Genomic DNA, 5,879 nt, shown 5'->3' with positions numbered 1-5,879 from the left:
ATATCCCCATCCCACACACACACACACACACACACACAGAGGGGTGCTGAAAAGTTCCTGGCTTTATGGGTCTCACAAAAGGCCTGGTTAGAGGTCCAACCTTCCGAGTTCTTTTACAGGGCTTTGAAGAACTGAAGGATCGCTGCAATATCTGTGTGAATCTGAGAGAAGGTATTCTTTTATTCCTTTTCTTGTTTCAGTCATTTGACTGCGGCCATGCTGGTGCACCACCTTAAAGGGTTTTTAGTCAAACAAATCGACCTCAAGACTTATTCTTTGTAAGCCTGGTACTTATTTTATTGGTCTCTTTTGCCAAACTACTAAGCTACAGAGATGCAAACACACCAACATCAGCTGTCAAGCAATGGGGGAGGGAGAAAACACAGATACACACACACGTGTGTGTGTGTGTGTGTACTGGGTTTCTTTCAGTTTCCATCTACCAAATCCACTCACAAGGGTTTAGTCAGCCCAAGGCTACAGTAGAAGACACTTGTCCAAAGTGCCATGCAATGGAACTAAACCCACAACCATGTGGTTGGGAAGCAAGCTTCTTACCATACAGCCACAATAAAATCATAATTAACTGATCCTCCTGTATTTTCTTTTACCCAAGGCCAAGAACTTTTCAGCACCCACTCATGTGTGTGTGTGTGTGTGTGTGTGTGTGTGTGTGTGTGTGTGTGTGTGTGTGTGTGTGTGTGTGTGTGTAGTGCTTCTTCCCTTTATATGCTAAGGTAGGTTAGACAGATATATTACTGACATACTGTGTTACAACTGGATGCTTTTTCTGTCACTAACCCTTGCCTCTTCGTCAAGTAATCTTTTTTTTTTTTTCTTTTCAAATAAGGGATCTCTTATTTCACATAACTTCGAAGGCTTGGAGTGAGAAGTAATCTACTGATAAAGGTGGCAACCACTCCTAGTATTCATAGCGGGGGAAAACTATAAACACACACACACATGTGCATATGTATATACATGTCAGCTTCTTTACTTCATTACTACATCATTATTACCAACATCACCCACACAATATCTGATGACAGTTCTTCTTGTTTCTCAAATCTCACCTCTCATGTTCACAGATATCTAGTCATACTTGCTTCCCTCTTGATCTGTTCCCTGTCTCAGAGATGAAATGGGGATAGAAGAGAGATGTGGAATACTTAGGTACCGATCTCAGTTTAAATACCGAGTGTATTCAGCTGTATACAGCAATATGTTTAGTAAATATACACCACAGCGGATCAAAGTATATGGTAACTGAACACCACAACAAAGTTAATGTTTAGTAACTGAATAACACAGTCGACGTTTATTAACCGAATATAACAACCTAGTGAGACGGTGTTTAGGGATTGGATACAGTAGTAGAGTTAATGTTTAAAATCAAAACATGGTAGTAAAAGTAATGTTTAGTAACTGAATACTAAGAAAGAGCTAATGTTCACAAACGCCTTATTCATATCTTGTAGCAATCAACATGAATTACACACTTTACTCTGGAAAGTCACTATTATTATGAATGGAGTATTAACCATTTGTAATCATCCCAGATCAAGTGGGATGCTTCTTAGTGCCTCTAGCTTTCGCAGCAATGGCTCAAGAGCCAAAATACACTGAAGCTAAAGAGACGCCAAGCATGTGATTGAAAACGGCTCCAAACATGTGGCCATTTACTACAGGCAAAATAGACTACAAAAACAACAACAACAACTATAATAAGGGCAATCTTATATTAAACATCATTACCATCAATCCTATATTACACAAATGTGCAATCAATCTTGTATTATCAAGAATCCTTAGAAAGATTCTAGAAACTTGTCACCAAACCTCAAGACAACATCCCTGTTAACTAATACAGCATGTAATGATGATGATGATGATATTTATTTATTTAATCTACCCTGGAAAGATGACAGGCAAAAATCAACCTCAACAGTATTTGAACTCAGAATGCAAAGAACCAAAAGAAATGCTGCTAAGCTATACGTTCTACCAACTTGCTGCCTTAATAATAATAATAATAATAATAATAATAATAATATATCCTACGTAAAATACTGTCTATGTGATCTCAAATTTTAAAGCAAACACATAATTTTCTTATGGTTTCTTAAACATTCTCTATAACACTATGTACAAATCCAAATATATGGTACCCTAGGCATAACACCTACATGAACTTCTAACTTGTTGTCTCTTGAGGTCTCTGGGTGAGACTTGGATCCAACTTGTACAAATGCAAAACAAAAGTCAAACATAAAATAATAATAATAATAATAACAACAAGAACAACAACTACAATAGCAACAACGTAATAATCACTAATAATGATGGTGGTGGTAATAACTGTAGTAAATAACAGGGATAATGCAGAGTATTAAAATGATTATGATGATGGTGATGACAAAGATGATGATAAAGGTAGTGTCATTAGACCTGGCCAAGGCTAAATCTGACCAAAATTTATATAAAGCATCTCAAGCATGATGGCTTGCATGAAGGCAATGGAAAGAGTGGTGGTAGGAGGCAGATTGGTAGTGGTGGCAGCGGCAGTGATGTGATACACTCACGTTACTTAATCTTAAGAAAATTGCTATGAATCAAATATTAGACATATTTTTCTAAGTAAACATGTTGGCGATATAAGTGCTCTGTGTAAACAGTACGCACTACCTGTCGTGTAACAGAGAACCTGTAATGGTGCTTTCCTAAGCCAAATTGATAAACGAGAACCTATTCACCATCTGTCATAACAAATTAATGCCAACGAAGATTAAGGAAAACATGCCAACAACCGACCGACAACGATGGACCAACGAAATAAGTGTATCTTGGTTTGTGGGCAAGATTTCAAAAGAGAAATCATAAGTAATATAAAATTACTTTCCAATTTTTAAGAATAATTCCCCAGGGAAACACATTTTAGCAGAATTTCACATGACAAGATGAAAATAAATAAGAGATATAGAGAGGGAGAGAGAGGGGGAAAGTAGTAAAAGACAGAATGGGAGAAGAGAGAAAGAGTGAATGAGAGAGAGGAGAGGAGGAGGAGGAGATAGAAATGACATTTGAAGAGTAAATCATTGCCAAACAGTAATTCTTCAGTTTTAAAAGCTTTCAAAACAAAATCAAAGCCACGGCAGGTTAATTGCTTCAGAATTTACTGACTACAGGCTGAGTTATCCGGCTAATTTACATTACATTCCCTTATAACAGACAAATATATATAAATTCAGCTTTCAGACTATTCATTTTGATCTAGTGAAACTGATGGTGGTACACATGTATGCGTATAAGAGAGAGGGAGAGAGAGAGTATGTATATGTTTGGATGTGTGCGTGTGCATGTGTATGCATGTGGGTGCATGTAAAGATTTATTACATAACCACATAGGTGGGGAGGTGTGACACTAAATATACCTTTATTAATGGCATGTATTAAGTAAGTGAATTATGTGGTTCCAAGTAAAAATTTAAACTCTAGGATAGGATGGGATATAGTTAGTTTCTTGGCTTGCAACAAAAATTACCAGTTAATCACTGCAAACTGTGTTTTTAGATATGAGTGTATAATAAATAAAAATCATCATCATCATCATTTAATGTCTGTTGTCCATGCTGGCATGGGTTGGACAGTTTGACCAGGGCTGGCAAGCTGCAAGGCTGCACCAGATTCCAGTCTGATTTGGCATGGCCTCTATGGCTGGATGCTCTTCCTAACACCAACCACCCCGAGAGTGTTATGGGTGCCTTTACATGCCATTTGCATGACATCAGTATCTGCCACGACTGCAATTTTGCTCAGCTTGGTGGGTCTTCTCAAGCACAACATAATGCCAAAGATCTTGGTCATTGCCTCTGTGAGGCCCAACACCCAAAAGGAGCTCAGCCATTTTACCTCCATGAGGCCAAATACTTGAAAGGAGCTTTTGTGTGCCAACAGCATGGGTGCCACTTACGTGACACCAGCATCAGCCACAATTATAATTTCACTTGGCTTGACAAGTCTTCTCAGGCACAGCATATTACCAAATGTCACAGTCACTAGTCATTGCCTCTATTAATTATATAAACACATGCTATATATTATAAATACATGTACACACACAAACATTGTCATGTAAGCACAATAGTTGTCAGACCACTTTTTATCTTAAGTTCAAATCATACTGCGTCCTTTCTATGGTGCCCCCTATAGGGGGTACATAATTCTTACTTGCCTGACAAATGAAAATAAGGTTAGACTCTGATTTGAAGAGCTGGGAGCTTAACAGGAGAAAGACAAAAAAGGCTCTTACAAAAATACCATCCCAACCATGGAAAACGGATATAAAACATTAAATGAATATATACATATACATACATATAATATATATATACATACATGCACACACATGTGGTTTTGAGAAGTATACTTCACTACTACATGATTCTGGATTTGATCCCATTCTCCAGCACTTGAAGCAATTGTCTTTACTATAGTCTCAGGATGACCAATATCTTGAAAATGAAACTTGGCAGATAGAGACTATATAGAAGCCCACTATGTATGTGCATATATATAACGGGCTTCTTTCATTTTCCACCTACCAGTGGGACTGAACCCGGAACCATGTGGTTGGTAAGCATGCTACTTACCACACAGCCGCTCTTGCACCTATGATATATATAGCGTTCAAGACATACACACTTCACGTCTGGCTGTACAGCCTTTTTGTTTGTTTATTTCACCGTTTCGTTTTCCTGTCTTGTTTTCCGTCCGCCACTACCCTCCACGAAAACAATTTAATTTGTGTTCGTGGGAAGAACCATTTTAACGATGCGTACTGCCTTAATTCTTCGAAACGCCGGAGTTTTAATGGTGGCAGCTGATGAAGGGGATGTTTCTATGTGGCCTGCTTGTTTGTTGCACCTTGTTTACCATTTTGTCCTTGTTCTTTTGCCACGTCATGTACCCAGTTATGTATCTATATGTACATGTAGATGAACGTATATACATACATGTACATATATATGCATATACTCATATATTGTTTATATATATATATATATATGGGGAGAGAGAGAGAGAGAGAGAGAGAGAGAGAGAGAGAGAGAGAGAGAGAGAGAGAGAGAGAGAGAGAGAGAGAGAGAGAAAGAGAAAGAGAGAGAGAGGAGATACAAAAAGACAGACAGCAGATGTGGGGTAGGGAGACAAAGTAATCTTGCAGATTCATCTAACCCACATTTGCCAGGGGAAAATAAATGGAAATAAATACCTGCATAGTTAGTGCTAATAATGATAATGATGACAATGACGATGATGATGATGATGATGATTGTCAGTAGCGGTAATTATTTATGTATTTTAGTACCTATTTACACGAAGCAACGGCAAATCTGATTCCATTGCAGTTCAAGAATCCTTGCTGGTTTCTTAATGGCATTGACAGGCAAGAATTCCAAGCATTGCTGCCAGTCAGGAACAATGCACACTGGAAACCTCGTCAGAGTTCTAACAACACTACAAACAAAATCCTAATTAGACGGTGTTAGCTAAACATCAATTAATAAGCCATAAAACAGCAACTAAATAAATGAATAACTGAATGAGCAAATGAAAGAAGGGCGGAAAGAGAGAAGCGAGAGAGAGACAGACAGTTAGAGAGAGAGAGAGACAGACAGTTAGAGAGAGAGAGAGACAGACAGTTAGAGAGAGAGAGAGAGACAGACAGTTAGAGAGAGAGAGAAAAGGGAAGGAGGGAGGAAATGAGGGAAGGAATACAAATATAAAAGCGGTGGTGGTGGTGATGATGGCATTGATAATGGAATGTTTCATAGGGAATTTAATATTTTGCCAATAGTTTTGTAGATGTTTTTTTTTTTTTT

The sequence above is a fragment of the Octopus bimaculoides genome, chromosome 6 (assembly GCF_001194135.2).
Source record: "Octopus bimaculoides isolate UCB-OBI-ISO-001 chromosome 6, ASM119413v2, whole genome shotgun sequence".
In the NCBI taxonomy this organism is placed as follows: domain Eukaryota; kingdom Metazoa; phylum Mollusca; class Cephalopoda; order Octopoda; family Octopodidae; genus Octopus; species Octopus bimaculoides.
The sequence above is the reverse complement of the archived record's forward strand: the minus strand, read 5'-3'. Positions refer to the sequence as shown.